This window comes from Oryx dammah, unplaced genomic scaffold (assembly GCF_014754425.2).
Source record: "Oryx dammah isolate SB20612 unplaced genomic scaffold, SCBI_Odam_1.1 HiC_scaffold_4, whole genome shotgun sequence".
Classification (NCBI taxonomy): domain Eukaryota; kingdom Metazoa; phylum Chordata; class Mammalia; order Artiodactyla; family Bovidae; genus Oryx; species Oryx dammah.
Genome location: NW_024070188.1, coordinates 2840722 through 2867145, shown reverse-complemented (window position 1 = coordinate 2867145; position 26424 = coordinate 2840722). Strand labels below are relative to the sequence as shown.

The following is a 26424-nucleotide window of genomic DNA, read 5'->3' as shown; positions in this document are numbered from 1 at the left end:
GATCTAAACCTTCCAACATGGCCACGTAAGTCATGTGGTTACATGAAAAAACAAAATTGCAAAACATTTTGCAGAGTACTCATGTCAAAATACACAAAATGACAAGCATAAAACTATAAATAACACTAAAAAAAAACAGAAGTCTATACACCAAACTGAAAACAATGCTTGGTTTCTAGATGGAGAAAAGGTGGTGTCCATGCGAACATCAACCGGAAGCGTACTGTTTGGTTGTGGCAAACCACTTGCTAGTTGATTAAAATGAATACACTGAAAAAGACACTACTCAAAAACCTTTTATGGGGCTTTAATAAAGAGCAGAGGAGGACTTCCCTGGTGGTCCAGTGGTTAGGAAACTGACTACCAACGCAGGGGACACGGGTTCGATCCCCGCTCTGGGAAGATTCCACATGCCACGAACAACTAAGCCCACGCGCCACAACCACAGAGCCAGGAGCCTACAGTCCCTGCTCCACAAGAGAGGCACCAAAATATGACCCCTGAGCACCTCAGCCAAGAGGAGCCCCTGAGAGCCTGCATGCAGCAACGACAACCCAGCACAGCCAAAAAATAACTAAATAATTTTTTTTTTAAAGAGTCGTGCAAATGGGACTTCCCTGATGGTCTAGTGGTTAGGATTGCACTTCCACTGTGGGGACACGGGTTCAATCCCTGGACAGGGAACTGAGACCGCACATGCTGTGTGGTATAGCCAAAAGGAAAAAAAAAAACAGAGTATGGAGGGATTAAAAAATAAAATTTCCCTAATGCAATCCAAACTATCAGACTTTACTGCGTGATAAAAGGAAAATGATCAAATATTACAATTTTAAAGTAACTGTTCAACCATGCTCCAAAATAAATGTAGGACAAATTACAGTTAATTAGGAAAAGAGAAAGTGGAGCATAATACTTATCTGATTTCACAGTAAGAGTTAATTAATAAAGTTTAAAAAATATGTATATTAAAGTATGAATACTTCTTGTTTCTAATTGGTGCCATTATAAATGAGTTTTCTTTTCTCCTTTACACATTTCATATTTTTCAAGTTTTCTGAAGGATAGTGACTGCTTTTATAATAGAAAGAAAAAAGTTATCTTTAACTTTCATTTAAAAATATAATAAATTGTATAGAAACTCTAACTGATGCTATACAGGTATGTGTGCTTACAACAGTCTTTCTTACCTGGTGAACTTGTTCAGGCCAAGAACAATAGTACACAAAACTTCAGGATGGAAGTCAAAAGGCGGAATATGCACAAATTACTACATTCAGCTTTCTAATTTTTCAAAATGACTGATCAAACCCTAACAGTCACACAAAGCAGGGCTGGTCTCCACCATGTATCGTGCACCACATCCTCCAAATTATTAAAGAAAGCGTTCTTTGAGCTGAAGTCTCACCTTCCTTAAACAGATCTTTCTTACCGCTGCCATTAGTTTCAAGGCTTTTCTTTTTTTAAGCAATATTCTAGGTACCTGCGTTCATTAAACCCTTGACTATCCCAATCTCACCTGCTTTAATAATCAGGAAAATTTTTTTTAAGTTATCTTTAAAGTAATTTTCTAAGAGGTTTCAGGGTTGACAGGATGACCTAGAATTTCTATTTGGAGAAAAAAACTTTTTCAAAGAAGCAGACAATATATCTACAGTTCAAATTTGTGATTCAATTATTCACTGAATAAACATTTCCTGAGCATCGAATAAAACAGGGCCAATTCTTAGGTCCTAAACACACAAGAATAAAACTAGTGTTCACAACGCACTGAAGGAGAAAGACCAGGTAACTAAGCTGGGTTGCAGAGCAACGCTTAAAAGAAGTGCTGAGAGAATTCAAGGGGGAGGGACTGGGTGAGACTGGGGTGGGGGACACAGTGAAGGACAAGGGCCAGGGCAAAGGAGACCCACTTTAAACCGAGTATTTAAAAACGAGTAGAACAAAATCTCGAGGAGCGGCGTGCTGCACCTTCTAGGAAAATAAAACAAAACTCCAATGTGCTCTGGAGAAAGAAATGGCAACCCACTCCAGCATTCTTGCCTGGAGAATCCCAGGGACAGAGGACAGTCCATGGGGTCGTAAAGAGGCGGGCACGACTGAGCAGCTGACAGCCAATGTCCTCTGCAGGTCAGGACTCAAACTGCTTGTGAATATTACTGTTCCCACAAATGCATGAGGTAAGGCCATTAAAAAGCCACTTTCACGGGTCTATAAAACTGGTCCTAAGAATTCCTGACACAAGCCATAGTCCCTCAAACAAATGTATTGCTAAACACCGAAACGGTTAACCAATAACAAAATAACATTAACAAATAACAACCAAAAAAGCTCGAGCCTTGAACAGCCTAACTGGAAAAGGAGAGGATCCTTTTGACAGGTCACGTGCACCTCCTGACCTCCCAGAGGTCACAGCACTCCCAGAGGGGCCACAGACCAGCAGCAAGGCTCTCAGGGCTGGAGACGGCGCTCCTGCAGGCCAGGCATCCACTGGGTGCTGCTCTCTGTATGCTGCAGGCGGACGAGCCAGGGGAGACCTAGAACCCGAGCAGGTATATGTCCAATCTGGACAGTTGCCAACCTATCCCATTCCAAGTATCCAGGGGCCAAGTCCAGCCCAGCCCCCACGCCCGGAGCCCAGGCAGCAGCACTTTCTGTTTGCACTCCCGACCCAGAGCTGACCTGCAGGCACTCTTCCCTACCTGCTGATAACCAGACAGGAATTTGCTCAGTCCAGTAGCAGTGCAGCCTCCAGCCTGACCACTGGCAACCCAGCAACCACAAGCTTCAAGTCCTGGGAGGATCATATTTACTGTAGAGAACACATGGTCTCTTGGGACAGAAACTAAGGACTGCAAAACAGCACCTCCTTTACCATGTATAAATGATAATACTAAGCATCACTCTTGCATGGTTTAGAGCAAAATAATCCCCCAAGGTTTCAGGGAAGGGGGATGTTAAAGGATAAAGGGAGAGAATTCCCTGACACTCCAGTGGTTAGGACTCCAAGGGTGCAGGTTCAATTCCTGGCGGGGGAACTAAGATCCTGCAAGCCGTAAGACTCAGCCCCCAAAAACAGGAGAAGAGGAAAACTTGGTTTCTCTAAATCACACCACAAAATTCTATCCATTACTTAAGAAGCCGTTTTTTGAAAGGTAAAAAACGAAACACCCATGATGCTTCAGTATATTTCAATATTTACAGATCTCAATAGCCAAGTAAAATACTAATTACACTCATTCTCTAACACTGGTTTTAAACAAAATCTTAAAGGATATTAGCAGTTTGGTGGCATAAAGTTATGCAAATAAATAAAAAGAATGTCAAAAATAAAAGGCAAGTTTTTTCAAACTGTTAGATTATAAGAAGGAAATCTAACAATTCTTTAAATTTGCACAGGGCTATAATTTATATCTGAGCTTCCCTGGTGGCTCAGACAGTAAAGAATCTGCCTGCAATGCAGGAGACCCAAGTTCAATCCCTGGGTCAGGAAAATCCCCTGGAGAAGGAAATGGCAACCCACTCCAATATTCTTGCCTGGAGAATCCCATAGACAGAGGAGCCTAACGGGCTATAGTCCATGGGGTTGCCAAGAGTGGGACATGACTGACTGACTAACACACAAAATAAATATAAATTCATTAATCCCAGTTGGTGCAAAAATACTGGATTATAATGTTTTAAAATTACATCCTTAGAAAAATACACAATTCACAATCATTCTGTTGTACAAAATTAAAAAACAATAAACGTGTATTACATGTTATCTATAATACCTTAATAAGAACACATTTGCCTTGGGCTATAAATAGACGTTCATCAACTTAAGTTATCAAGTAATTATTAAGTGGGGCTACAACACTTTGGTATCTAAAGGTAGTTATTTTTCTTTATACAGCAACAATACTCAGAGGACCCAACTCATAAATTTCCAGGTATAGAAATGAACTTTCTCAAATCATTGTACAAAAAATGGAAATGCATGTAATTTTTAAGGACTTCCAAAAAGGACATAGGGAAGGGGGGTTTAATTTCATTTTTGTGAAGAATATATAGGCACACATATATACACACAAAAAAAATACCAAAATATCACCCAACAAAATGCCAACAATAGTGATTATCTCAATGTGATAGAAAGATTGAGGATTCTTAACTTCATGTTGTTACGTGGATTCTGCACCTTGAACCAACCATGAGTTAATTCATAAGGAGGAAAAGAGCATAAAAGAGAATGGATTAGTCCCCCAAGGTACTCCACAACCATCTTACTGTTTCACCTCCACTTGCACTGTTCTTCCTCACATCCTTCCCCATCACATGCTCTTAAAGCACCCACAGAGCTTGTCCATTCAAGTCCTACCACAGGACTGTCTATGTCCCTGCTAGAACACAAGTGTAATGATGGGAGACCACCTCCATACTGATCAGCCATGCATCTCTAGAACTTGGCATAGTGCCCCTACCCAGTAGGCTGACAAGTGACTGAAGGTAAATCAATGAACATCCTGAAAGATGATGCTGTGAAAGTGCTGCACTCAATACGCCAGCAAATTTGGAAAACTCAGGAGTGGCCACAGGACTGGAAAAGGTCAGTTTTCATTCCAATCCCAAAGAAAGGCAATGCCAAAGAATGCTCAAACTACCACACAATTGCACTCATCTCACACGCTAGTAAAGTAATGCTCAAAATTCTCCAAGCCAGGATTGAACAGTACATGAACTGTGAAGTTCCAGAGGTTCAAGCTGGATTCAGAAAAGACAGAGGAATCAGAGATCAAATTGCCAACATCTGCTGGATCATAGAAAAAGCAAGAAAGTTCCAGCAAAACATCTACTTCTGCTTTATTGACTATGCGAAAGCCTTTGACTGTGTGGATCACAACAAACTGTGGAAAATTCTTAAAAGAGATGGGTATACAAGACCACCTGACCTGTCTCCTGAGAAATCTATATGCAAGTCAAGAAGCAACAGTTAGAACTGGACATGGAACAACAGACTAGTTCCAAATTGGGAAAGGAGTACGTCAAGGCTGTACATTGTCACCCTGCTTATTTAACTTATATGCAGAGTACATCATGTGAAATGCTGGGCTAGATGAAGCACAAGCTGGAATCAAGATTGCCCAGAGAAATATCAATAACCTGAGATATGCAGATGACACCACCCTTATGGCAGAAACTCAAGAGGAACTAAAGAACCTCTTGATAAAAGTGAAAGAGAAGAGTGAAAAAGTTGGCTTAAAACTCAACATTCAAAAAACAAAGATCATGGCATCTGGTCCCATCACTTCATGGCAAATACATGAGGAAACAATGGAAACAGTGACAGACAATCTGGTGGGGGGGGGGCGCTCCAAAATCACTGCAGATGGTGACTGTGTTGTAGCCACGCCTTCTGGAAAACAAACTCACTCGGAAGGACAAGGCAGATAGTGGAGTGCAGTTTATTACACCGGCGGGCCCAAGGCAGAGTCCCCTCTTAGCCAAGGACCCCGACCAGTTTTTGTGAAAACCTTATATTCCCTAAGTGTACGTGCTCAAACCCACCTCCCCAAATTCCTTGAAACTAGTCTGAACAAATCAAAGTTTGTATGTCATTTCCATAGATACAGGGCACATAGCTCAAAGTCCACAGTCCTGCCCAAGATGGAGTCCTATTTGTAAGATGGAACCTGTTCTGTCTGTTTCCTCCTTCAGCTGCAGCAATGAAATTAAAAGACGCTTGCTCCTTGGAAGAAAAGCTATGACTTACCTAGAGAGCATATTCAAAAGCAGAGACATTACTTTGCCAACAAAGGCCCATCTAGTCAAAGCTTTGGTTTTTCCAGTAGTCATGTATGGATGTGAGTTGGACTATAAAGAAAGCTAAGCGCTGAAGAATTGATGCTTTTGAACTGTGGTGTTGGAGAAGACTCTTGAGAGTCCATTGGACAGCAAGGAGGTCCAACCAGTCAATACTAAAGGAGATCAGTCCTGATTATTCATTGGAAAGACTGATGCTGCAGCTGAAACTCCAAAACTGTGGTCACCTGATGCAAAGAATTGACTCATTCGAAAAGATCCTGATGTTAGGAAAGACTGAAAGCAGGAGGACAAGGGGATGACAGAGGATGAGATGGCTGGATGGCATCACTGACTCAATGGACATGAGTTTGAGCAAGCTCCAGGAGTTAGTGATGGACAGAGAGGCCTGGCGTGTTGCAGTCCATGGGGTCATAAAGAGTTGGACGTGACTGAACAACTGAACTGAAACTGAACCTGAATGAACATACTGGTCTAAATCCCTCAGAATGCAACTCAAGCAAGATTTCCTCTGTTTCCACTAAAAAATGCTGTCTGATAAGAGATCATTGTCTTCTGTATTTGAAAACATGTCTGAATCACATCATTATTCTTCTTTTTCAATTTAATCAATTTCAATCCCCTGAAATTTTCTCCAAATACATGGCTCTTATTCTGAACCCTAGTTTCTTCACAATGGTTCAGTTGCAAAGTTTAGGATTCATAAGCCAAACATTTGAATTCTTATTTACTATTTATAACTAGAGGAATAGACATAATTTTATACAAAATCTGGGCCAATTCAATCAAGTGTTTATAATACCCTCCATACATAAACATCCTGCCCTCCCAGAATATAAAATTTCAAGTTTCTAAGACTTTCATTCTCCCCTTTCACTACTACCACTAGTATAGTATTTTCACCAATGGTATTATTTTACTTTTTACAGATTCTATGTCATAATCATGACAACTTCTTACTCTGTTTTTAAGAGACATATATAGATAAATGTATAGTTACTCCCTAACCTCATGGAGTCAATTTACATTTTTTTTGCAAAGTCAAGTAAATATAATTAAAATCCAAATCCTTGAACTAGGTAATTGGACAATTTGCTTTAATTATCTGTATGTTTCCTAAAATCACAAGATCGCTAACACAGTTCATATATCATCTCAAAACTCTGGAATTTCAGTAAGGCCCCAATATCACCTTTACCTTATAAAAACTTGTGACGACCTAATGTCTACCTGACAGGGAAAAAAAAAAAATGCAATAAGCTGTGTAACTTTTCAATACTCTGCCTCTCCAACCAAAAACACATCTGTAACTTCATCCACTTCTGAACAGAGCTGACTTCTCCACACACGGTTGTGACTCCATGAGTTCCCAGCCCTTCAGAATCCCAGTGCTCCAGGCTGTCTCTGAACTCATTTCAGTCATTTCCTCACCACTACCTTTTCTTCATCAGATATAATCTCTTTATCTTACACAATTTGGAGTTCCCTGATGGTTCAGACCGAGTCTGCCTGCAAGGCAGGAAAGCCAGGTTTGATCCCTGGATCAGGAAGCTTTCCTGGAGAAGAGAATCCCCGTACCCACTCCAGTATTCTCGCCTGAGAATTCCACGGACAGAGGAACCTGGCGGGCTACAGTCCATCGGGTCACAAAGAGTTAGACACAACTCAGTGACTAACACTTTCGCTTTCACTTTAATATTCAGGTTCTAATTTTGACGGATTTTTTTCCCTTTAAATTTTATCCACAGAGAAAACATTTAGCATCTGGTGTCCAAATATAAATACTGGAGCTCTGATGAGGAACAATTATAGATAAATGTATCTTGAGTTAAAACATACATTCATTCATTTCTTTCCCTTTTGTTCATTAATCAATTTCTTGGAATATATCCACACTTTAGCAAAGGCTAGTAAAAAAGTATTTTGCAGAATACTTTTCAAAGAAAATTTTTGTAAGGAAAAGCATTGCTAACTTACATGTATATCCCCTAAGTCTACATTTTGATATATTTCTTAGGCAAAGCCATCTACACTACCATTTTTTACAACACTTAGATTCTTTATATTGTTACCTGTCAAGGTTCAGCTACCTGTCAATTTGACATCAAAAAAATCAGAAAAGATAAGTCAACTAAAAGATATCTTGCTTTCAATTGCACATATAAGTCATTGGAAAATGTCTATAAAACTAATGGTATATAAAAAAGAGCAGATTCCAAGGACTGTAGCCTGCCAGGATTCTCTGTCCACAGAATTTTCCAGGCAAGAATACTGGAGTGGGTTGCCGTTTCCTACTCCAGCAAATACTAAACAGAGCACAACAAATATTTAATGCTATAATAATAAACAACATGATAAAATTATTTCTGGCCATCTTTTCAAATACATACCTCTTTATGTATATTCATGACAATCTCTCTCTAGTGTATCTTTATGGCAAACTAATTAACATATCGTACAGCAATAATTTACTTCTAACGTCTGTTCATTCTGAGACTCACAATCTCCTTGAGGATAAAAAATAGATTATCTCCATCTGAGGCAAATCTCTCATAAGATAAAGAAAAATTCTTGTATTTAAACTCAGATTCAAAATAGAGCAGATTAGTGGGATCTCAATATTCTAAAACTATAGATAAAAGGTTATTTATGCATTTTGCAACACATATGGCCTTTAAAAAGCTAATAATACAACACCTGTGGAGACAAAATATGATTTCTGTAGTAAATTTGTTATCAGTTGTAATGAATTGCTATTAATTTGAGTGGAATCTGTGAATCATATGGCATTTTTTAAAAAACTACATATATTTACAACTACCACATTTGCTAATTTACATCAGAATAAATGTTTTCATTATTTCACTAATTATTTGTATTTTCTACTCAATTTAAATTTCAGTATTTCACCTGAAAATAGTTACACATCACTCAAGAACGAATTAAAGATGATGATCCAATAAAATTAATGCAGCCAAAACAAGTATCTAGAAGGACAATTCAAACTGATACGACTCCTGTGGGAAGGGACAGAAAGAGCATTTTACATTTTACTTCAAATTATTCTGATGCCATTAATGAAACATAGAAGGCAAAATAAATAGCGAGCTTAGAGAAGACAGTAGAAACCAGCATCATATCTAAAATATTTTTGCACTGTTTTAACATTTACTGACTTTTCCCAAAATAAAATATCACATAAATTGAGAGAAGACTGTCCTTCATCTGGATTCTCACCAAAGATGTTTATTATTTTGGAGAATATTCTATTACAGAGCAATGCTGATCATATGTTAGTCTAAGCTGAAGTAGCTGCATTCATGACTGTTTTATATATGGATGTTAGCAATGGATTACTTTGTTCTGTATTATGGTATAGGATTATCAAAGCCTTCACATACTGAAGTATGCGTAGTAATATGTAATTAATATAAATATATTTAATTTATATAATATAAATATGGTGTTTAATATAAATATATTTGTGATAAATACATAATTTAATAATTACTTTTTATGTAACATCACTATATTTTTAATTATACATGCATATACATGTATGTGTAGGTTAATTCAGTGTAGTAAATGGGGTTTAACAATTGTTTTGAAAAGGGGGTCCCATGTCTGACAGAATAGAGAATCACTAGTATTAAGTAAAAGAGAACAGGACTGAGGCCTGAAGCAAGGCATTTTAAATGATGAATGAAAAAGGGACAATGGGGAAGAGCAGACAGAAAGGGAGCACCCTGGGAGACAGTATGTTGCCAAAGGAGAAAGAAGTCTGAACAAGAAGACGCTGTCCTCATCATCAGCTCGTTCAGAAGAGGCTGACAACCGAAAGGAAGCTAACAGATTTGCAAACGGGAAGGGCAATGGCGATCTGGGAGCACGGTCAGCTGAGGCAGAAATAACACTGCAGTGAGTAAAAGGGTGAACAGAAGAAAAACAGAAAACAGCGCACAGAGAATTTGCTAGTAAGGGAAAGAAAAGGCAAAAGAACACAGAGATGACAGGGTATAAGAGGAGGGTTTGTCTCTTTGTTGGTTAGGCTAGGAAAAAACCCCTGAGAGGTTAATTCAGACTTATTTTAGATATCAATTCCTCTAATTACAAAGTGTTAAGAAATATTCTCTCCTACAAACTGAAATGTTTCTAGATGATACATCATTTTTTTAAAAAAAGGTAAAATAAGATTAACAATGAGCTGTTAATTGCTGAATCTGAGTGGTACAAAGTGGTTCACACGCTCTTTTCTGAATACGCTTAAAACTTTACACAATAAAATTATTTTTAAAAGAAATACACTCCAAAAGATGCTCAATTATTTTTCGATTTTCTATATAATCATATCCTGCACCATCTCAAATGTTAAGCTGATGATACTCACTTTTACTAAGGTATATAGAAGTTTCTCTTAGTAGTAATTAGACATTAATTGCTGAATTATCTTAATTTGTCACCCAATCTTCCATCTGATCACAGCAAGCCATTTCATAGCCAACTAGCTTAAAAAAAGGGAGAAGGCAATGGCACCCCACTCCAGTACTCTTGCCTGGAAAATCCCATGGACGGAGGAACCTGGTAGGGTGCAGTCCATGGGGTCGCTCAGAGTTGGCACAACTGAGTGACTTCACTTTCACTTTTCACTTTCATGCACTGGAGAAGGAAATGGCAACCCACTCCAGTGTTCTTGCCTGAAGAATCCCAGGGACGGGGGAGCCTGGTGGGCTGCCGTCTACGGGGTCACAGAGTCAGACACGACTGAAGCAATTTAGTAGCAGCAGCAGCAGCAGCACAGTTGCTTTACAATGTTGTGTTAGTATCTACTGTACAGTGAAGTGAGGCAGCTATATCTTTTAATATATCCCCTCCCCCTTGGAGGAGTCCCCAGCCCACCCCCATCCCTCATGCACCCCCCCAACTTCCACCTCCCCACAAATGGCCAGAGGGTACTGAGCTGAGCTCCCTGAGCTATACGCCAGGTTCCCACTAGCTATGTGTTTCACACGTGGCAGTGCGGTTTGTCCGTCCCACTCGCCCAGTTTACCACCGCCCCGCTCCCCTGGTGTCCACACGTTTATTCTCTACATCTGTGTCTCCTTCTGCTTTGCAGACAGGTTCAGCTGTACTATTTTTCTAGATCCCACATATATGTATTAATACATGGTACATGTTTTTCTCTTTCTGACTTACTCCACTCTGAATGACAGACTCTAGGTCCAGCCACATCACTACAAACGAGCCAACATCGTTCCTGTTTAGCTGAGTCATATTCCACGGCATACCTGTGCCACATCTTCTTCATCCATTCCTCTACTGGTGGACGTTTAGATTACTTCCACGTCCTAGCTACTGTAAATAGTGCTGCAGTTCCTCCACTTCTTGACAAGGAGTCTGAATTAAATTAACTTGAAGGTAAAGTCTGATGCTGGGAAAGACTGGAGGCTGGAGGAGAAGGGGACGACAGAGGATGAGACGGTTGGATGGCATCACTGACTCAAAGGACATGAGTTTGAGTAAACTCTGGGAGCTGGAGATGGACAGGGAGGCCTGGCGTGCTGCAGTCCATGGGGTCGCAAAGAGTCAGACATGACTGAGCAACTCAACTGAACTGAATGTCTAATTCTAGCTCTCTGGGCATCTCCACGTCAGGTCTACAGAAAACCTGAACACACAGCTCCGGTGGACGGTGATCTAGACCAGCAGTTCTCCAAGTGTGGCCAAAGGACCGCTGGAGATTCTGAGACCCTCGCAGACAGTCAACACAGCAAAACAATTTTCAAAGTGATACTGAGGCATCTGCCCTAATAATGCAGAACCAATGATGGGCGAAACTTCCACCACTTTAGCCAGAATAAAGGCAGGGGAGCCAAACCGTACCAATGGCCACGGCTGCCACAGTAAAAAGGAGGCTGCCCCATGGAACAGCACCTCTGATGTGAAGCTAGAGATTATCACACCAAGGAAGTAAGTCAGAAAGACAAAAACAAATTCACATAACATCACTAACATATGGAATCTAAAATATGACACAAACTAACCCATCTGAACCCATCTATGAAACAGATTCACACACACAGAAGAGACAGGCGGCTGCCAAGGGGGAGTGAGCTGGCGGAGGGATGGAGGGGAGGCTGGGGTTAGCGGGTACACGCTTTCACACATAGAATGGATAAACAAGGTCCTACTGTGTGGCACTGGGAACTATACTCAGTATCTTATGATAAACCACAATGGAAAAGAATATATGTATGTGTATGTGTATATACATAACTGAATCACTTTGCTGTACAACAGTAATACAATATTGTAAATCAACTATATTTCAATAAAAAATAATACCTCCAAAGTTGTTGCTGTTGTCGTCGAGTCACTCTGACTCTTTTGTGACCCTATGGCCGTAGCCTGCCAGACTCCTCTTCCATGGGATTCTCCAGGCAAGAATACTGGAGTGTGTTGCCATCTCCTTCTCCAGGGGAGCTTCCCCACCTAGGGATCGAACCTTCATCTCCTACATTGACAGGCAGATTCTTTACCACTGAGCCACCAGAGAAGCCCCAACTTTATGACGTTTTGATCCTCAAATATAAACCTGTCATATAAACAGGGATGGTGCACAAATTACTTCCACTGTAAAACAAAGTATGGTGTTGCCCCAAGGAAAACATTCACAAGAGTGTTTGAGTTATCATCTTCAGGAACTGGCGTTTTTTCATGAAACACTCTTTTCGCTGGAAAGAATGGCTAACAAAGCTTGGTTAGTTATAAAAAACCTTGACTAACAAACTCACGCTTGAGCTTTTGGTAAACAAGTTTTGCTTTTCTGAGTGAAGCCTGTCACATCAAGGAAAGCAACGGACACTATCTGTTAACAATGATAAAATTCAAACGAAAACAGAACCTGGGAAAACCTGTATGTGTCACCTTGAACACAGAACAATTTATCCTGTAGAAGTATAAACACTTGACTTTTTGATGAGATTACCTATATTTTGAAGGTCTGCATAACTCAGGGAAATAGTATGTTCCAAATGACCATTACATTATATTGTGAAATCACATATGAGAAGACCCATTTAAAGCGCAAAACTGAATAACACATTTGAAGGTCACAAGATACAAAAAATTTACTGACATGGTTTAAAATTTCACTTAGGACTTTAAGAAATTACCACTTGTTTAGTTGTGATGAAGACTGAAGCATATATACACAATTAACTGAAAAGGTCAAATTAATACTTCCTTCCCCAATAAGGTATCTGTAGGACGCCAGATTTTCTTCTCCCACAGTTCAACCAAAAAAAGTAAATCAAAATAATGGAACAAACTGAATCATGAGCAGATATGACAATCGAGCTGTCTTCTACTGTCAGACATTAAGGAGTTTTACAAAAGTGTAAAATAGTGGCACTCTTTCACTAATTGGTGTTTTGGAAAATAACTGTTTTTCATAAAACATGTCATTTCTGCTAAAATGCATGCATTTTTATTTTTAAATAGATTAAGTATTTTTAAAATTTCTAATATAGCAAATATCAATAAATATAACTAAACAGATAACAAAAATCTTTACAGCGTCCTCAATCATTAAAGAGTATAACAGAGTCCTAAGACCCAAGATCTGCTGATCTAAATGAAACATCACCAGATCACCTGCTGGCAGTTCACACACTTGAGTCGTTCACCGTCTAGGAGGAGTCGTGGAGCATGGAAGAAGATACACATATACTACATAACCAGTGATGAATAGTATAATACAGGCATGCTTCCAAAACAGTAAACTGGGGAAAGCTACTTTCAAAGATTTAATTCAAGCAGGTTCTGAGAGATGGGTAAGCCTGACTAAAGGAAAGTATTCCAGACAAAGGCCTGTTTGAAGTGGAGAAGGGAGATGCGAGAACCGGGATGTGTCTGGGGAACAGGTCGACGGGGCCTGGGCACAGGGCAATGCCAAAGTGTGACGAGTGCTCAGGTGAAAAGTGGGCCAAGAGATCAGTCCACAAAGAGCGTCAAATCCCACAATAAACGTCTGGACTTGCCAATGTATTAAAGCGGTAAACAGGGACTCTCACTGAGGAAGAGATTATTACAGTCAGATTTCTACTCTGAAACAGAACTCTAAAGGCAATGCACAGGGCAGCCCGTATGCTGAGGGCAAAGGCCAAACGCAGGGAGCCGTGCAGGAGAGCAGGCGTGAGGCTGCACCTGGTCCCGGGCAGGAAAGCGATGGCCAACCTTCACAGAGTGTGACAGTGACCTGAGGAAAGGTGAGTGAAGTTCCGAGCGTGAACCATTAGGGTAAGGAGGGGATCGTAAGGGAAACGAGGGGAAAGGTAGCTTCTGCCTGGAGGTGGCCTGGGAGGAAACATGTGAAATGGGAAGGTGTCTGTGGAGACAATACGTTCAGGGATCATTTCTATAGTTCATGAAGATGTCTGTGCAGCATCAGTTTGGAAAGGCTGCTCAAGGTAACACAGAAAGCAATCTGAGGGGAAAGCGGCATGAAATGAGAGCTGATATAATTATCAAAAATAAGAACAGAGCGAGTAGAGCAAAGTGCCAAGCACAGGATTTTATGAGACATGAACAGTAAAGGCATGGGCAGAGAAAAGCAGCAAAAACCAGACCGCAAACGTTGGAGATCTGGGAGAGTGCAAGAGCACAGGCGCTGAGAAGGAAGAGTTCAAGGAAGACTCAGCAGCAGCAGCAGCTGAAGAGGTTGGAAAAGAAGAAGGATCTAAATGAGGCCACTGGATCTATTAACTAGGAGGTTACAGAGCAGTCTCTGTTGAGTGTTCAGGGAGAGAACACAGATTACAATGGAACTGGGCTCACAGCCTCATTAGCAAGGTATTAGGCACAGGAAATAAATATTTTACTCAGGACTGCATGCAACTGTGTGTTCCAAACCAACAGTCTGTCTGCTTTTCAACCGTAACAACTGTTTCATAAACTCTCACTCTAAACTTTATCTGTTATTTTTAGAGAATGTATTTCAGACTCATGTAAAACACTTACTTTGGCATTTAAACAGAACACTAACATTTACCTAATAAATTTTTAGGACACAAAAATAATTTACTGTTAACCTCAACCTACTGCTTAAAAGAACATTATTCTTCATCTAGATAAGCCTACTAAAGTACATTTTAGTACAAATACAACAAACAGCACTTAATAAACCCATTTTGTTCAATCCCTTTTTATTAACAGTAACAAGCACAGTATGAAGTCAAACTCAATTTAGGCATATTCATATGAAACGTGTGTTTAGCCGGGTCTGTGTTTATACAAAGATCATATGTGAAAGATCCAGACTTATTAGTATAATTTAGAAAACAATCATTTGTTTTACAAAAAGATTCTTCCCTTTACAAAAGAAGTCACTTATTGGGATCCTTTAAACAAGTAGCTTTCCAAGGATAACAAAAAATTACAATTTAGTTATTTAACTTATACAAAACTTGACAGCAATACGTTTGTTTAAAGCAAATTAATAAGGTAAGTGAAAGCAGTAGTGGTTAAGGAATTTATTTTATTTTATTTTATTTTTTGGTTACGGAATTTAAAACGTCATCTAGAATGGTTTAGCCTCTGTAGCCCACCAGGTCTCCCCTGCCATCAGTCGGAGGAGAGGCTGGGGCCCTGTGAACAACAGGAATTAGTGGGTGGGGACACGAGCACATCACAGAGGACCTATCCGCCCACGCCACCGCTGCCTGAGGGGCAGGATGTTACCACCCTCGTTTAGACAGAGAAGGACACCACGGCTTAATCCTCAAAGCTTCAAGTCTTCAAAAGAACACACAAAAGAGGAAACTAACATTCTCAACGGTTCTAAACGGGACAGAGGCTCAGGATCCAGACCGCCTGAAGACGCCTTCAGCCTGGCCCACCACAGGGTCACCTAGGCAAGTTGCTAGACCTCGGTTTTCTCAGCTACAAAAGGAGGTGAGAAGAGCCACGTCACAGGGCCCACATTGGAATTAATGAGGAAAGGACTACAGGGCTCGCAGAGTGGTGGCACATCACTGGCCCTCAGGAGCCATCAGAACTGTACTGTTGGAGTCATTCTGGGCCCACTCCTTCAATCACCATCATGAGACACGGCTGTCTTTCACCGCTCAAGCATGCTGAAGTACTCAGGTGTCTGCAGGTTCTGAAAATAGTCTAGGTCAATGCTGTTGCCAAACAGCGGGATCGCAGAGAAGAGGACCAAAGTGCATGAGATTCTGGGCCAGTTCCAGAGGCACACTGTTAATAAACAGCCCATTTTCTGACACACTAACATTCCATGCAGCCGTCAAGCTATCTCCATTTATGCTAATAACTCGTGAAAATCATCATAGCATACAACTGGTTTATAAATTCCTAATTTATGCTGCACACCTACCCCCCTTTCAAAAGCAAACTCATCAGTAGAATCTCTCTCTATAAAATACAAAATTCTGACTCAAATTTTATTCTCTGACTTACTCAGTTGGCCAAAAAAATCATCTGAAGTGAATCTGGTCATATGCTCAAATTCATTCAATTCTCTTCCTCCACTCCCCCTAACTACCACATCTGATAGAAAATCTTTCTTCTCCGTCCATGGGATTTTCCAGGCAACAAAGCTGGAGCAAGTTGCCATTTCCTCCTCCAGGGGATCTTCCCCATCCAGGGGATCTTCCCCATCCAGGAACCAAGCCCGTCTCCTGCACTGGCAGGCGGATTCTTCACCACTAGCACCCCTGGGAATCTCCAAACTAATACTAACCCCCTCATTAGCAGGTGGATACAAAACAACTGTTTTTACACTTTAAAATAGTTTTCTCCATCATCTCAGTAGCCAACATAAGCCACAGTTCTGTTTGCAACCTCAAGCACAACAGATACATCAATCATCTTGCTCTTCTCATCTTCAACTCAATAATGACAGACCAGAAACACAGAGGAAGTAATTCATTCCTTCTCAAAACACACACACATGCATACTTTGTTCTTCCCCAAAATACCAAAAGGATAACAGACAGCAAATCATGCCCACAAACCAAAACACAGCTGTTTCATCTAATTTTAGAAAAAAAATAACAAGGAAAGGGAGAAAAGTTCTCTCTGGAATAACTCAATCCTCAAATCAAGGAAATTCAAAGAGCCTAACAAGGAAAAGCCAACAGCCTCAATCCTTTCCTGCGGGATACTAACTCTATCAGCATCAAATGAAAACAAACAACAGGCTTTCAGAAGATTTCACAAAAGTTTGAACTCGCTCCTTTCAGAAAAAGGCTCACTTATAGGAAAAAAAAAAAATCTAAATATAGGATTTCCAAGCACAGGTGTGATTTTGTTGACCCCAAACCTGTTTATTTTTTCCACCATACTCTTTTAAAGACAAGCTGAGAAACTTATTTGTTCCTCCAAACCCCCCCTCCAGTTATAACACTTACATAGACGTACTCTTTATTTGTATGTTAAAGTTTCATACCTAGGTGTTGGTTACTGATTAATTTGCTCTTTTTTTTGAAAGCTGTGAGTAAGACCCAATCTACCTGCTGCTTAATCTGAATAAAATCTTGGACTCTTTTCCCTGGAACCCGTCAGAGGGGAAATATAAATTATTCTAATTGCCTTCTCTTGAGTAATGCTCATAAACTAGCGACCTTCACGCCATCTCTTTAAGGCAAGAAATCTTTTTCTTTAGTAATCTTCAGGAATCTATCCAAAGTGAAGACCAGAGGTTTAAACTTTTAGCCAGAATTCAGATTAACTAGGTAAAGTTGGCATTAGCAGAAGGCAGCTGTATAACAGTACACTGTGACAGATTCATACAGAAATTTAATGTGTCTTTAAAAGGACTTGGGGAAGAAGAACAATTATTTCATAACAGTCCTACGACTATGAACCGTATTCTGGTGTTCCTGTTATCAGTCCAAGTGAATAGAAAGTATAAATTCCAGAAGGCAAAGGACTTATCTTGCCATAATATTTTAAACTTAATCAGTAAACAAATTTTTTAATGAAAAACATTCATTACATCAAGCTAAGACTACCTAATGAAGAAAATTTCAGAAAGACTTACTAAGGCATAACAACACAAGAATAAAAGTGCTTTATGTTAACCTGCCTAGATTATGTTTTTCATCGGGCTATATGGATCATTAAATTTCCTAATTGTTTGATTAAATGAGAAAGTATTTTCTAAAAGCCTGTAAAAGACAGGTAGTCTCAAGCACTTTGCCGACACATCACAAAGCTAGAAATTACTTAAAATGCACCAAGGCAATGCAACAAAATCCCAAAATTTCCAACTGATACCTGAGTTATTCACTTACACCACTGCACCCCCTTCCCTCTTCTGCTCCACTCCTGCCCAAGGCTCCCTACTCAGAGCCATGTTAGCTGGTCTCCCCAGCTGCCTGGTAACAGAAGCCACCAGCCAAGACCCAGAAGACAGAGGGCCCCGGGAACCTCCCTGCTCCCTGCCTTGAAGCCTGGGCTCCCACTCGCCCTCTTCCTCGAGGCCAGCTCTCTACTCCCAGGATCTCTGGAGAACTGAGGGCTTCTCACCACTGCTATCCCCTGGGTACCTCCCCACTCCATGTTTGCTTCTAACCCCTACAGTCTCTTCGCAGGCACCATCCAGGATGGAATCTCTTCCTGCTGGGACCTCACCTGCTGTGGCTAACGAGCCCAAGACTGGTTATTCAGAAACAGTGCATTATCTAAAGAAATCCAGCTAAAAAGGTTAAAAAGGTCTTCAGATTTAAAAGAGAATTATTTATATAATACTGCTGTGTGTGTGTGTGCAGGCGTGCGCCCGCTCAGTCGTGTCTGACTCTTTGTGGCCCCAAGGACTGTAGCCCACCAGGCTCCTCTGTCCATGGGATTCCCCGGGCAAGAAGACTGGAGCAGGTTGCCATTTCCTTCTCCAGGGGATCCTCCCGACCCAGGGATTGAACCCGAGTATTTCACGGCTCACGCAGTGGGCAGCTCCATCTGGGAAGCTCCACTGCTATTTGTACAGTCATTTAAAAATTAAACACGACCAGCTCCCTTCCAAATGAAGCTGGTTAATAAGCTGAAATACTCTATACAATTAACGTGTGAAATTTAACACTGCATTGTCCTCTCAAGATAAATGCTGTGAGCTCCAAATAAGCTTAAATGAAAAAAACAATCAATGGAGAGATTCTGGTAACCGATATTTCACTTCCTTCTACCACATGCTGCCTGGTTAATCCAAACAATGTTTTGGTGTTATTGCGAACACCCTCCCAAAGCAGAGGATGAAGAAAAGGTGTCAACCAGTGCTTTCCAAATTTTGGTGCACAAATAAATCAATTGAGAAGCTTATTAAAATGCCATTGCCCACACCCCACCCACACCTCTCTGACGTGTTTTTACTAGTTCCCCAGATAATTGTGGTGTGCACCTGTTTTAAGTACTACTTAACAGGTCAACCCTTCAAGATTTCACCGGAATCTCCAATCCATAGCTTGTTTTTCCTTTTGGATGAACATTCCACGTTAAACATGGGGAAAATCCCAACGCAGCAACAATAATACTGTACCCTAGCTATGTGCTTTCCCTGTATTAGTGTCTAATCCAGTCCTCACGAGAACCACACTAGGTAGGTAATACTGTAGCCTCCATCTGACAAACTGAAGCCCAGAGACGCGAAGCCATGTGACCCTGGTAACAAGAAGCAAAACCGGGATGCCCTCCTCTCTGCCTGCCTTCCCACTGTGGGGCTGGACAAGCAAGCCCTTTTCACAAATGCAACTCTGGGGCCTGGGGGCTGGAATGAAGCGGGTCAGGGGTCAGCAGTAAGGCAAACAACAACCACAATAACCCACCTTGCCCCTGCCCCCTACAACTCCCCTCACTCACCCAACAAGCTCTCCTGACCCTCCACGCCCACCCCTCACCCACCAAGCCCTTCCCCCGTGGGGTGTACCATGACTTGCGGTCGGCACAACGCCCTCCCCACGTGAGTGTCTGCGACCACACACTGAGGACAGCAAGAGGTTCAGTCCCAGCTTCACCCAGTACTGGCTGGGAGCGAGTTTAACACGCCTGTGTCTCTGTTTCCCAAGACACAAGTCACAACGCCAAGGGCACTGAAGTGACACAGTGATTAACTGAGCCAAGGTACCCACAGCACTCGACTGACACAGTACCTACACACGGCAAGCGCTCAATAAACAATGGCTGCCATGAAAATTACACTTTGCCAACCCTCTCTCCTCCCTTTACTTGTCTCTCAGCCTTGTTTCCTGAAACTGTGATAAAAGGTGGAACATATTAGTATTTATCAGGAGTCGACTGCTAATAGGGCTGTGACTCAGGGGAGTGAAGGCCGGGAACAGGATATTTTAGAGCAAATGAGGCTTTCGGTAGCCTGCAAACTGCACCACTTTGGCAGCCATTTCCCAACTTTAGGGTCAGCCCTGTTAATCACATACTAGAATGAAGAGTCTATAATTAACTTAATTCAAAACAACAATAAAATGTCACTCAGTACAAGCACTTGGTTTTAATTTACCACCTTATCGACACTTAGAACCATGCCTCCATGTGACAAGACACTCAAATATTTGTGGAATGAATGAAGGCATATAGATACCAACACAGTCACACCTTACAGCTCATTAGTGAGTCTTTACAAAAGCAAGATAGCCATCAGATCAATACCAATGTGCCAAGTCATAAAATTTATTTTCAAAATTTCCCCAGAATACTTTTCTCCTTTTTTAAAACCAATTGCAGTTTTCTCTTAAAAACTCTACAACTAGAAAAGTTAACTGCCAACACTGACTCCATTAATGTACTGAAAATGTTAGAGTAGTTCCTTAATAACGCATCAGGCTCATCTTCCACCTTACATTTAAAAAAAAAAGGAAGAAAAAGGAAAAACGATTTGTAACTACATATTTATTATCACTTTAGTGACCCTGATTATTCAGAATTTTCTGACCCGTCTGACTTAAATCCATAAAATGAAATAAGTCACTGCTGAGAGGCTGATGAAAAGAACTGACTCATTGGAAAAGACCCTGATGCTGGGAAAGACTGAAGGCAGGGGGAGAAGGGGACGACAGAGGATGAGATGGTTGGATGGCATCACAGACTCGATGGACGTGAGTGTGAGTAAACTCATCCGGGAGTTGGCGATGGACAGGGAAGCCTGGCGTGCTGCAGTCCATGGGGTCGAAAGAGTCTGACACGACTGAGAGACTGAACTGACTGACTGTAAGGCTGACCCCAACTAACACCTAAGAGCTAAGAGACCTGGAGGAGGGCGGATCTATGGGAGTATGTGGGCAGAAGGTCCAGTTCTCAGGGATGCTCCTAAGCAGCCTCCCATGTGGCCTTGAACACAGCACCACCGTGGCCATTGAGTCTGTTCAGGCTTTCCCATAAGATGGCAGGAAACACCAGAATGAACGTTTTGGCCAACCTAATACTTTTTTTTTTCCCCTTTGGTCTCCATTTTCTCATCTGCAGATTAGGAATAAATTTACCACATCTACTTAAATCAAGTTTCTCTAGGACCAAATGTACATAAGCGAATTCCAAAACGGGAAAGCGCCACACGTGTAAGGTGTTCACTTCTGACATAAATGTCTTCAGGTTTTAAATGGATGTTTCTGATTATCTTTCTTTTCGCATCTGCGCCACGCTTTCTGTACCCAAATCCAAAGATCTGCCAGGACAGGGAAGAACCAGTGCCCATTAACAGCTGTATTTAGATACAATGGACCCTCAGTAAATACTGGTTGGAAAAGGTGCTCATCCATATAGAATAGAAGTATTTTAAATCTGCGATATCGAATACCTTACCGTCTAAAGGTTAAGCGGCAGATTACCTTCAAATAAAAGAACAAGTGACGCAAGGTACATAAGCGATGCCTGTGGTTCTGCAGGAGCGCCGCCTGGCTTTGTGCACATCACTTGGCAGGCATGTGAATATCACCCGAGGAATGTGCCTAGGTATTTTGGTTTCACTGGAGGCCTGCCTTGTGAATAGAAAAGGCCTTCCCCCTCTCTCTGACACTAGCAAGGTTTCTAGCCAGATCTGTTCTTCCGGTTTGACTTCCCACGCTTCAGTACTCACAGGGAGAACTCTGGCTGACTTGTGGTCATTTCTCAAACCACTGTGTCATTCTTACACTACTCAATAAGAAAACAAAAAATTCATCTTTGTTTTGAACACCATAATTAGAAAGATATCCTAAGAGTTACATTTTAAGATTATTAACACTCCACTAAATGTATCAAGGCTATGGTTTTTCCAGTGGCCACGTATGGATGTGAGAGCTGGACTGTGAAGAAGGCTGAGCGCCGAAGAATTGATGCTTTTGAACTGTGGTGTTGGAGGAGACTCTTGAGAATCCCTTGGATTGCAAGGAGATCCAACCCATCCATTCTGAAGGAGATCAGCCCTGGGATTTCTTTGGAGGGAATGATGCTAAAGCTGAAACTCCGGTACTTTGGCCACCTCATGCGAAGAGTTGACTCATTGGAAAAGACTCTGATGCTGGGAGGGACTGGTGGCAGGAGGAGAAGGGGACGACAGAGGATGAGATGGCTGGATGGCATCACTGACTCGATGGACGTGAGTCTAAGTGAACTCTGGGAGTTGGTGATGGACAGGGAGGCCTGGCGTGCTGCGATTCATGGGGTTGCAAAGAGTCGGACACGACTGAGCGACTGAACTGAACTGAACTGAAATGTGTCAAATAAAAATGTAACTATTTTAAATGCAGACCGTCCTGGTTCCTCTTAACATTATATATGCCTCAAAAACAGAGTTAAGCTTATTATCAAAAACAAAATTAAGCTTATTAAGCTTTAGTTAGTTCTTGATTATCCACACACACACACACACACACACACACACACACCCCACCCCAAGCAGATGTGTTACAGATCAACCATTAAAAATTTACACTTAGCCTTTGGATGATGGTTTTGTATTTACAGTTGAATATGAGTATCTTCCAGATGCGAAATTCCCCGCAGTTTAAAACAAATAAATACCTGTAACAGAAGTCACCCAACTCCGCCTTCCTACCATTTTTCTGCTCATTTACTCAACCACATTCTACTGCCGAAATGACTCATTTGTTACAGAAGGTGGACTTTGTCCGCTCATTTTTGTTCTTTATGTCTATTATAGCTCAAGGGACATTCCTGAAATAAACACAGGCCATTAAAAAAACTGTTCTAATCGAACAGGTCACCATTTAATCATGATCTAAAAACCATTTCCCCCCTTAGTATTACACAGTTAATTATGTATTATTTAAAAGGCAACTACTGTACTTATGGGCAATAGTCTACCTCATTTTAAGTTCTATCCTAACCAAGAATATTATGCTATTCATTTTAGCTACAATGAAAACCAGTGCTACATTAGTCTGATTCTAGTTCCTATAACCCACCAAAATTAAAAGTGCACAATACATGTAATATTCTGGAATTTAACCCCAAAATGATAAAGCAACATCATACCACTGTTTAAGGCTGTCCACCTAAGAACGAAGAAACAGAATTCAAAGTTAGTTCCACAGTCCCATGTCCAGTCTTTCTCAACATCGCTCCTCTATAGCTCCTTCACTCTGCAGTTACATTCTCTAGCACAATACCAGTTCTGCAGGTTCACCAGAAGAGTCTACCAAATGCACCCGAGATCAAGGTAACCTGCTCTGGTGGAAAGGACCGAGGTTTCACAGTCAGAGGACTTGAGTGTGAATCCAGAATCTCTCAGGAATTGACAGGACCTCATTACCTTGAGCAAATATTTACTCTCTGAGCCTAAATTTCCTCAAGGGACAATTTAGGACAGGTGGTGCTAGTGTAAACAATCTGCCTGCCACTGCAGGAGACTCAAGAGACGCAGGTTCGATCCCTGGGTCAGGAAGATCCCCTGGAATAGGAAGTGGCAACCTGCTCCACTATTCTTGCCTGAAATATTCCATGGACAGAGGAGCCTGGCGGGCTACAGCCCAGAGGGTCACAGAGGCGGACACAACTGAGCACCCGAGAGCACACACACACAAGACCACCAACCTTGAAAAGTATTTTGTAGATCAAGTTCCTCACTGTTCTGCTCACGAAAGATGCCTAATAAATGACAATTTTATCCTACTAAAGGGCCAGTCACCAATTATACTAATACCAAATATCTCATAAGGATCACAGATAAACTGTATAGAATTTATTACAGTTGTCATACTTTTTTTCAATCTTTTACTTAAAATGTTTTAATATAGAGAAATTAAAAATTCACAAAGGTTAAATATCCTTGTAAAACTGACATCTGACACACGGACATGGTACTTCGATTATCGGCAGACTGTAAAGTTTTCTTACAAAAAAGTCTGGGGTGCTTACATTTATTCAAACCTCATGATCATTTCTTTAAAATGTTATTTGAAAAGCTGCATTTTATTGGGAGATTGGGACTGACACATCTACACAACTGATACCATGTATAAAGCAGACAACTGATGGGAATATACTGTATAGCACAGCGAACTCTCCTTAATGCACTGTGATGTCCTAAATGGGAGGGAAAATCCAAAAAAGAGGGCTACATGTATTATGTATGGCTGGTTCACTTTGCTGTACAGTAGAAGGTAACACAACATTGTAAGCAATTATACTGCAATAAAAATTAATTAATGAAAAAAAAAGAAAGTTGTATTTGAGAATCCGGAGACAGCTGGGTTATCTAAACAATGGACTACATAATCCACCACAGTCTCCAGGCAAAGTCACAACAGGATGAGAAAAGGGCCTCAGCTTCTCTCAGATTTCCTGGCCACTGTTATTTTAAAACGATCACACAAACATAAACAGAGGAAAAAATCCACTTCAGATGAGCTCCATGGGTTACGACTTATGATATTTTTAAGACTCTGCATGAATTTACATTAAATTTTGCAATATCTTATTACATTTTCCTTGCCCATGCTTCCAGGCACTAATGAAAAAATATATATATTATACATAGTTTAAAATATTATATAGAGAGTTTTTAATCATTATCTTTTCTTAGCGTTGCTCACCACTTCCATTACTCCCTCTTAAAAGTTAGTTTTTGGAAACTAAAATGTAACTTAAAAGCCAACAATAAATAGCATGTCACACAGAACATACAAGTGCAACTGGGCAAATGTGCATAAGACTAAAATAACTTTTGTTTACCACTATGCAAGTAATTAAGCTGGATATTTAAAAGTCAATGAGTTATTTTAAAAGGTTGCTTTGTTTCAAGCTCTGGCTATAGACCAAGTTGTGGTGTTACTAAAATTAATAATAAAAGACACCAAGATAATTTTTTCAGTAAACAATTTCCAATGGCAAACCACAAGCCAAGGAATCTAAGAAGTTTAGTTAATTTGTAGAGAAACGTCCTTTTGCTGCCAACCTTTGTACCATGACCAAGTTCAAGATTCACATTTTATAGTGTGAACAATGTTCAGCTAAATCTTAAGAATAACACTTTAAAACTCTCAAACCCTGACGATATTTAGCTATACTGCATCTACAAGGTCAGAGCACAACAACCAGGAAAACTTACCTAGCATGAACAGCAGCCTATTAAATTGGGGCAGTGTTCCTAGCTCCTTAGATCTGTAGATTAGGATTTAAGCATTCCTCCACTACAAACTTCACGCCGGATAAAATGTAACACTTTTTCTAAAACTGTATGGAAATATTTCTGATACAGATGCTCTAATAACAATAACCCTCTCAAACTATTTCCTTATCCCAGAGCTTGAGCAATTTTAATCGTTTAAAGAGTTTCGGAAACCAACAAATATGAAAAGCTCTTGTTCAGTAGCAGATACATAAATTAAAAAACCCCAAACACTAAACTAACCGAAGACTAAAAATGCAACTTTAAATAGTCCCAATCCGGGCTCCTATATGATTAATAATAATAGCAGCTGATTCTCGCATCCCGGAACAAAAAGCACGCTTTCTGCACTGAATTTTAAGCTCGTGGACGAAAGAGAAAACTGTCACGGAGCGTCCAGGTCTGAGCTGGACACCTGAGAGCTCTGTTTCAACCTGGGAGCCAGAGGTGATACACAAAGGTATCTTAGTGATGATAAACCCATGAAAGGAGACTCTCATTGTCCCGTGGAAATGAGACCCAGCCCTGAGTTCCCGGGAACCGCCGCCGCCCGGGCCCACTCATCACCTGCTTCACCCCCGGCGTCCTTGGGAGAAGAACCGAGCCGGCTCGTCGACCCCGGGCGGCGGGCGGAGGCCTCGAAGCGAGGCCGGGCTCGGACGGCGAGGCTGCAGAGGGCGAGGCGCGGGCGCCCCGGACACTCACCGGCGCGGACGCGAGGGCAGGTGCGCGGCGGCGGGGCTACCTGTCGCCGGGAAGGCTGGAGGGGGGGGGTCTGGGGCTGACGAGGGCGAAGAGACAGCGACGGCGAGCGACGGCGAGCGCCGGCACCGGGACGGGGCGGCGGTGGCGACCGGTCTCCGGCTCGCTTCCTGCTCGGACAGATCCCGGGTCCGTCTCCACCCGCCGGCCGGCGCCCTGCCGAGTCCCCGGCCCCGCCGCGCGCACGTCACGGCTACGGAGCGCCCGAGGGGGCGGGGAGGCCGCGG

General features: G+C 41.4%; 1 protein-coding gene across 4 annotated transcripts in view; it reads right to left on the bottom strand.

The window, feature by feature from the left end:
• Window positions 1–26364, bottom strand: part of MYO6 (myosin VI) — a 159803-nt gene extending 133439 nt beyond the window's left edge. For all 4 annotated transcript variants that reach the window (XR_005720875.1, XM_040239051.1, XM_040239052.1 and 1 more), the window contains exon 1: window positions 26141–26364. The gene's annotated coding sequence lies outside the window, so the exon portion shown is untranslated. The remainder of the gene's footprint in view (window positions 1–26140) is intronic.
• Between the last annotated feature and the right edge of the window lie 60 nt (window positions 26365–26424).